General features: G+C 46.2%; 1 long non-coding RNA gene across 1 annotated transcript; it reads left to right on the forward strand.

Annotated features, from left to right (window-relative positions):
• Window positions 1-2,918: 2,918 nt before the first annotated feature.
• Window positions 2,919-8,345, forward strand: LOC142916537 (uncharacterized). The gene is made up of 3 exons (XR_012936539.1): window positions 2,919-2,993; window positions 7,963-8,032; window positions 8,260-8,345. It is a non-coding gene; the product is annotated as an uncharacterized LOC142916537 (long non-coding RNA).
• Window positions 8,346-8,898: the final 553 nt, after the last annotated feature.

An 8,898-nucleotide genomic window follows, 5' to 3' on the forward strand; every position in this document is an offset into this window, starting at 1 on the left:
CTACCGTGTTTCAAGTCTGCTTTGTGTTCGTGGATGCGGTCCGAGATATGTCTTTTGGTTTCTCCAATGTAGCTACTACCACAGAGGCACTTTAGTTTGTAAACGCCCGGGTACTGTATGTCTGGAACAGCATCTTTTACAGATGGAACTAAATCACGGATTTTATGTACTGTGTTGAATCGGACCTGGATCTTGTGTTTGTCTTAATTGTGTTTGTCTTAATTAAAAGAAGACATGATGGTTCAATGAGCCACTCTACCCATACAGATGCTTACTTGAAACCGGATTCCCACCACCATCCATCCCAGAAGAACTCCCTCATCAAGACTCTATACCATAGAGCCCAATGCATTTCCGACCAGGAACACATTACTAGTGAACTCAAGCACGTACACCAGGCTCTCAGGGCTAATGGCTACTCCGACTACACAATCCGCAAAGCCATCACTCCAGTCATGAAGAAGGATCCTCTTGTGGAGCCACTCAAAACCATCACCTTACCTTACATTGCAGGGGTCACTAAAAAGATCTCCAAAATCCTGAACAAACACAAGATCCAGGTCCGATTCAACACAGTACATAAAATCCGTGATTTAGTTCCATCTGTAAAAGATGCTGTTCCAGACATACAGTACCCGGGCGTTTACAAACTAAAGTGCCTCTGTGGTAGTAGCTACATTGGAGAAACCAAAAGACATATCTCGGACCGCATCCGCGAACACAAAGCAGACTTGAAACACGGTAGGACGAACTCCTCTGCCGTGGCAGATCACTGTTATAATTCAGTGGGCTCACATGACATTGACTTCTCCAAGCCGGAGGTTCTTTGCAAACCAACCGGCTACCATGAGAGATTCGTTCATGAGGCCATTCACATATACAAGCACAGAGACAATTTCAACCGAGAAGATGGATTCAGGCTTAGTAACCACTGGAAAGATTTTGATTTAAAGCTTTCGTGACTGCAGTAATTCATATTCTTAGTTTTTTCGGTAAAGTCACGTTGAAGAGAATAAATTTATGCAAACCGACACACCTGATGATGACCGTTTGATTTATGGTCGAAACGTCGTGAGAATTTTTTATTGTTTTATATATATTTTGTTATTTTGTTGTTTCTCTTCAACGTGACTTCACTGGAAAGATGTTTTAAATCATTTCTGTTCTTAATTAATTGAATTTTTACGATGACCTTCAGACCGCAGCTCTTTCGCCAGCATTGCCTCTTAATACCTCTCACACCACGGTTAATAGTATAGTTTTACAATATGGAGCATACTAGGGCCTCGCAGCTGTCTCTCTCCCCCTCCTCTGTTCCGACCATGGACGAACTCGTCCGTCTGAACGGTACCCGTAGCTATCCGTGGGGCTGAAATTTGAGGGTAAGAATCCACCCATTTTTTCGCCATATAGCATTGTGATATATAACGACTTATTGTTGGTAGCTTAGCTGATTGGAGAATATAGAGTTTATTGATAACATGAAGGTAATTTATATTTTAGTTTTTATTGGTTCACTATATAGTACTGTGAATAGCTCAGATGTGTAGTCATTTCTGTGACCAGTCACTAGCTAATCATTCAGTTGTTTCAATGCTGGATTAGCCTAGTTATTTCAATGCTAAATTCTCCTGTTTGATTTGTACTAAGGGCCTCGGTGAATGTGTATGCTCTGACTTTAACGTAGCTATTTCTGCAGCAGGTACAAGCTAACCACTCAGCTATCTCAATGCTAAATTCTATGCTAATTCCATTGTCAAGATGTGTATGCCTTAACTTAGCTATTTCAATGCTAAATTCTATGCTAATCCCTTTAACTATGGGTGCCTCTGCGGGTGTGTATGCTTTAACTTTTAACATAGCTATTTCTGTGACCAGTCACAAGCTAATCATTCAGCCATTTCAATGCTAAATTCTATGCTAATTCCTTTGTCAAGGCGCTTTGTTCCTCTCACACAGCTTAAAGGCCGTATCTGAACGTGGCTCTTTTACTCCAGCGCTGTCCTACCAGACAGTCTCGCCCCCTTCACCTGATGAAGGCCGCTTGTGTTGTGGCCGAAACGTCGTGAGAATATTATTGTGTTATTTTATTTTATAAATTTATTATTTTATTATCATTCTACGTGACTTTACCGAAAGAACCAAAGAAGATGAATCATTGCAGTCACGAAAGCTTTAAATCGAAATTTAAAAAGCTAATTCCTTTGTCAAGGGGTACCTCTGCGGATGTGTATACTTTAACTTAGCTATTTCAATGAGCCATTTCAATGCTAAATTCTATGCTAATTCCTTTGTCAAGGCGCTTGGTGTTTCCTTCTCACACAGCTTAAAGGTCGTGGCTTCTTCCACTCCAGCGCTGTCCTCCAGACAGTCTCGTCCCTTCACCTGATGAAGGCCGCTTGTGTTGTGGCCGAAACGTCGTGATTTTTTGTTATTTTATTTTCACCTACGTGACTTTACCCAATATAACCAAAGAGTATGGATCCTAGCAGTCACGAAAGCTTTAAATCTAGAAAGGAGCGTGTCTCATCCCCGGAAGTGACGTCATGCCACCTGCTGCCACGTGACGTCACGAGGTAACAGGAAGCTATCGCTTCCTGCACTGAAATCCGAGGTGAGAAATTCTCATTGCTGTTGTGGTTGTTGTGGTGGTTGTGGTGGTGGTTGTTGTTGTTTACCAAGGTAGAGCCTCGCTCTCTCTCGTAGGGATGTCAGTTGAGTAGCAGCGAGCATGGGAATCGATGTCCAGGTTGGAACTTTACAACGCGGGGCCTAGCCACGCGGGGCCTTGCCTCCTGCCTTCGCCTGATTGCGTTTATTTTAATTATCTTGCTTAAGTTTAATTTGTCTTCACCCGGCTCGCCACTTTGTAACTTTGTTTTATTGTAAATATTCACGCAGTTTTTATTTTTTTCACCAGGCCAAGCCCACTTGAGCTGCTATACCGCTCTTGTTATCAGAAGCGACCTGCCCACAACAACAATAACAACAAGGTGGGACTTGATAATTGGTTTTTTACCCTTTTATCTGGCAACAAAACTGACACCTTTTTTATAAGGAGTCATGTTTACATTGACCACAATACCTGCGGTCGGAAAGCAAACACAAAACAACAACTCTGATAATGTATTGGCACTGTCCTTGAAATTGATTGGTCCACACCCGAGACAGCTTTCTTTAGAGCCTCGTCTCACGTTGGTGTTGGACCAGAAGACAATGCACCACAGTGCCACATACATTATCAGAGTTGTTGTTTTGTGTTTGCGTTCCGACCGCAGGTATTGTGGTCAATGTAAACATGACTCCTTGTAAAAAAGGTGTCAGTTTTGTTGCCAGATAAAAGGGTAAAAAAACAATCATTTTGTTACTGGCAAATGAGGTTTCCAATGGTGTAAGGTGGGGCTTGTCAACAGCGTGGTGGTGTTCACTCTAGACGCGTTGGCAGTGTTCACTCTAGACACGTGGCGGTGTTCACTCTAGACGCGTAGTGGTGTTCACTCTAGATGTGTGGTGGTGTTCACTCTAGACACGTGGCGGTGTTCACTCTAGACACGTGGCGGTGTTCACTCTAGACGCTTGGTGGTGTTCACTCTAGACGCGTGGCGGTGTTCATTCTCTACATGTAGAGGGGAGACCGGGGGATCGGGAAGGAAATCCACACAACCACGGGGAGAGAGAGAGAAACGCAGCCTCGGCTGTGTTGATTGATCCTCAATTAACTACTTGGTGGAGTGAGGAAGCATTAATACTGAGCAGGTGAAGGTGGCCAGGCGTGGGTCTGGACACACCACCACCTGTGAACCATGCCAGTGTGTGACAGTGGTGGAGCCAGTGGGGGGTGGGGTGGCACGTGCCCCCCCAACGATCCGATTGAAATCCCTCATTTTGATAGGATCATTGGGGTTTATTAGTAACGAGCTTCACTACCCAGCTTCGCCCGGGACTTGGATTCTTGTCTTTGGTTAACTTCGCATTCCCTTCTATTTCACTGAAAAACCCTGGAAAAAAATGATGCTTGCAAGAAAGAAAAAAGCCAAAACAAATAAATTTTAGATTTAAAGCTTTCGTGACTGCTAGGATCCATACTCTTTGGTTCTATTGGGTAAAGTCACGTAGGTGAAAATAAAATAACAAAAAATCACGACGTTTCGGCCACAACACAAGCGGCCTTCATCAGGTGAAGGGACGAGACTGTCTGGAGGACAGCGCTGGAGTGGGAGAAGCCACGCTTAGATCACGACCTTTAAGCTGTGTGAGAAGAAAAACACAAAGCGCCTTGACAAAGGAATTAGCATATAATTTAGCATTGAAATGGCTCATTGAAATAGCTAAGTTAAAGTATACACATCCGCAGAGGTACCCCTTGACAAAGGACTTAGCATAGAATCTAGCATTGAAATAGCTGAGTGATTAGCTTGTAACTGGTCACAGAAATAGCTATGTTAAAGTCAGAGCATATACATTCACCGAGGCACCTAGTACTCATCAAACAGGAGAATTTAGCGAAACACAACCACGCTCAGACAGCGGACCTTTAGACTGTGTGCGAGCAAACAAGGTGTTCTGACAAAGAAATTAGCATAAAAATTAGCATTTGATTGGCGGATTTTAGGAAAGAGGTGGTGTACGTGCCGTTTGGCGCGGGGGGGAGAAGGGGGGAGGGGGAGTTTACCTATTGATGGTGTGAAAAGGGAATTTATAAGAGCTGCGAAAGTTTGGGGTACCACTACTTGAAAAATATACTGTACCATTGAAATGAGTTTAATGTTTAGTTCGATTTAGAACACCTTTCCAATGGTTGCTTAATTTGAAACCATCCTCTCGGTTGAAATTGTGTCTGTGTTTGTAGATCTGAATTGCTTCATGAACAAATCTCTGATAAAAGCCCGTGGGTTTGCAAAGAACCTTGGTATCGGAGAAAATTATATCGTGATCCCCCACAGCGTTGTAAAAGTGATCATCCACGGCAGAAGAATTCGTTTTGCCGTGTTTCAAATCTGATTTGTGCTCGCGAATTCGGTCAGAGACATGTCGCTTTGTCTCACCGATATAGCAATCACCGCAGGTACAACTCAATTTGTAAACCCCGGGCTACTGTACATCAGGAATGACATCCTTCACGGATGGGATCAGATCATGAATTTTGTGTACTGTATTGAACCGGACCTGGATCTTGTGTTTGTTTAGAATTTTGGAAATCTTTTTAGTAACGCCTGCTATATATGGAAGTGTGATGGTTTTGACCGGAGTATCAAGTGTTGTTTCTGTATGGAGGGAGAGACAGCTTGGCGGATGGTACGGTCAGAGTAACCATTCCTTTTGAGGGCCAGGTGTACATGTTTTAATTCACTGGTCAGGTGGTGTTGGTCTGAAATGTAATGAGCCCTATGGTATAAAGTTTTGATGAGAGAATTATTTTGGGCTTGGTGGTGGTGGGAATCAGGTTTCAAGTAGGAATCTGTGTGGGTGGGTTTCCTGTTGACAGAATGCCCCAATGGGCCATCAGGTCTACACTCAAACAGAACATCTAAGAATGGTAGCTTGCCATCTTTCTCCACTTCCATTTTGAATTTGATGGCGGGATGTCTGGAATTGATGTGGTGTAGGAAAAGGTTCAGAGCTGGGAGGCCATGTGGCCAAATGACGAAAGTGTCATCCACATATCTCTTCCACAGGGAAGGTCTGAGGGTGGAAGTCTGGATGGCGTCTGATTCAAATTTCTCCATGGAAATAGTGGCTATCACTGGTGATAAGGGGGATCCCATGGGGGTACCCTCATTTTGTTTGTAGAAGGAGCCATTCCAAGTAAAGTAGGTATTGTTGAGGCAGTGCCTAACCAGTGCAGGTGTGTCGGGGTCTAGTCCATGTAGGACCAAATTTTCAATTAGTTTAATGGTATCAGGTACTGGGACCTTGGTGAACAAAGAGACCACATCGAAGCTGACAAGGATATCGTCAGGGGACAGTACAACGTCTTTGACCATAGAGACCAATTGGGCTGAGTTAAGTACTGCTGAGGCGGTCTTGCCAGTGAAAGGCAGCAAGGTATCTGACAGAAAGCGGGCTAGTCTATAGGTAGGGGAGTTGATCGTGGATTCGATGGGTCGAAGTGGGGTGCCTTCTTTATGAATCTTGGGAAGACCATAGAATCTACGGGGTCTTGCAGCAGAAGGTTTTAGGGAGTGACGTTTAGTTGGGTCGCTTAGGGAGGTCGAACTTGTGATGATCTTGTTGGTTTTTATCGCCAGGCTATTAGTGGGGTAATTTTTTTATTTTTGAATAACTTCCATCGTTGAGCAGATTCTGGATTTTGTTGTTGTATGAATCTTTATCCATAATAACAGTAGCGTTGCCTTTATCGGCTGAGAGGATGACTATATCACTTCTGTTTTTTTTTAATTTGCGAGTTCAGAGCGTTCATTTTTGCTGATGTTACTAATGGGTTTCTTAGCATTCTTAAGAATAGTGGCTATTTCAGCTCTCGCAACGTCTGCTTGGATGTGTCCTACGCCTTTGAGGGCTACATCGACCTGAGAGATGATATCATCTATTGGTATGTGTTTTGGGGTGACAGCAAAATTTAGTCCCCTAGCCAGTACTGTTTTCAGATTGTCCGAAATCGGGGTGCTACTCTGATTAATGACGATTTTGTTAACATCTTGTTTTGTTATATGTGGAACTGGGTTCTTCTTTGATAGGTGGTTGAATTTAGAAATCAGGTTAGCTTTACATTACATTTATTTTATTTATACCTACGTTAAATTTTTATTTATTTTATTTATACCTACATTACATTTATTTTATTTTATACCTACGTTAAATTAAATATTTTAATAAATCAATTACTTTGCCTTTGATATATATGTAGATTAGTAATAAATAGTTAATTGAACTACTTTCACGTTGACGGATTGGAAATAGGAATAGCACTGGCTCACCACGGGGCTTATCGCGTGGTATCTGGGCAGTTTTTTTGAAACGTTATCCCCACAGTTTGTGAGTACAATTCCTCGCAAGTTGCGTCCACAGAGACAGACAATGACGCTTCTAGGTAAGAGTAAGAAATAAATCTACGTGTCGAGGAGAGACGAGAGAGCCAAGAGGTCACCTCGGGAGACGGGGCGGCGCGTCAACCTTAGTCACGTGACTGAGGGAGTGTGGGCGTGCCGTGCGTACGTGTGTGTACTGTGTGTGTGTGTACCGTGTGTGTGTACTGTGTGTGTGTGTGTGTGTACCGTGTGTGTGTGTGTGTGTACTGTGTGTGTGTACTGTGCATGTGTGTACCGTGTGTGTGTGTACCGTGCGTGTGTGTGTGTACCGTGCATGTGTACTGTGTGTGTGTGTGTGCGTGTGTATTGTGCATGTGTATTGTGCGTGTGTGTGCACCGTGTGTATGTACTGTGCGTGTGTGTGTACTGTGCGTGCGTGTTGTGCGTGTGTGTGCACCGTGTGTGTGTACCGTGCGTGTGTGTACTGTGTGTGTGTAACATGTGTCTGTACTGTGCGTGTGTGTGTGTACTGTGTGTGTGTTTACTGTGTGTGTGTACTGTGTGTGTGTACTGTGTGTGTGTGTACTGTGTGTGTGTGTACCGTGTGTGTGTACACTGTGTGTGTGTGTACACTGTGTGTGTGTAACGTGTGTGGCGGTAGTCTAGCGGTTAGTGCGCTGCTCTACGAACCTGACGACCCGAGTTTGATTCCCGCTCACTGCCAACACCCAGTGACGATTATTTGAACCGGTTCTGGGCCTCCCCTAGGTCGACTCAGCCTCAAGTGAGTACCTGGTGCGGTGCGTAAACATCGCTACTGGGGAGACAAAGGCGGTCGGGCGCGGTGCTGGCCACCCACCCCCTCGTGTACCATTCCGGCCTTCATAGGTGGTGCTGACACTTGCTAACAGCACTTGCCCCAACAGTGTGTTAAGGCTACACGAGGGATCTTTGTCTTTGTATCACCACCCAGGAGTCACGGAGCTTTTGAGGCTCCGAGCCACGTGGGGATCCACAACAGCGTGAGGCGGTGCCACTCACAGGTGAGACTCGGGGATATGTGATTTCTAATCGATAGCCATCCGTCGGTTAACCCATCGCAACTGCTGAGTCTGTCACGCGACTTCCTCCTTCCAGCGAGCCTTTGACGCTTCACGTGGCCTCAAAGTATACCTGGCCTGGCACGGGCGCCACGGCGATGTCACTGCCACTTACTGGCGAACGGCGGTCGTTGATGTCGGTGTTGACGGCGGCCATTGTCGTGGTACAGGTGCGCGTGGTGCATCGCTACCCCCGGCAAGACGCTGCGGGAGGGGCCAGGAGGAAGAGCGCAATCGGAGTACCACGATGGAGAGAGAGGGGAGAGGCGGGGATGGGGCAGGACAGAGAGGACCAGGGGGTGGGGGGGATCGACCAGGGGGAGATAGATGGGGTGAGATGAGAGAGCTCGTGAGGCAGAGGGCACAGAGGGAGATGGCCAGAATTGAGAGGGGCAGAGGAGAGGGTGGAGAGAGGCCATGGAGAGTGGGGGAGAATGTGGAGCGGGGGCGGGCGGGAAGAGAGCGTGAGATGCGGGTGAGGGAGGGGGCAGGAGGAGGTGGACGGTTGGAAGAAGGGGTCATGGGGCTAGAGGAGGAGCAGTGGGCTCGGAGAGAGCTTGCTCGATGGAGGGGAGGGAGAGACGTGCGCGGGGAACGGGAGGATGGGGTCAGGGCTTTGGGAGCGAGGGAGAACGTGGACCGGGGGGGACAAGAGAGGGAGATGCGGGCGAGGGAGGGCGAGAGGGGTGGACGGGGGGGAGAGAGGCGGGGGGAGAGGGACCCGGTCAGGCAGAGGGGAGTGGGAGAAGTGGTTCAGGTGGCAGAGCGGCATGTGTGGGACATGGAGGGGGCCAGATTGAGGGCAATTA

The sequence above is a fragment of the Petromyzon marinus genome, unplaced genomic scaffold (genome assembly GCF_048934315.1).
Source record: "Petromyzon marinus isolate PM22_M1 ecotype Great Lakes invasive population unplaced genomic scaffold, UKy_Petmar_22M1.pri1.0 PM_G_Scaffold_4, whole genome shotgun sequence".
In the NCBI taxonomy this organism is placed as follows: Eukaryota; Metazoa; Chordata; class Hyperoartia; order Petromyzontiformes; family Petromyzontidae; genus Petromyzon; species Petromyzon marinus.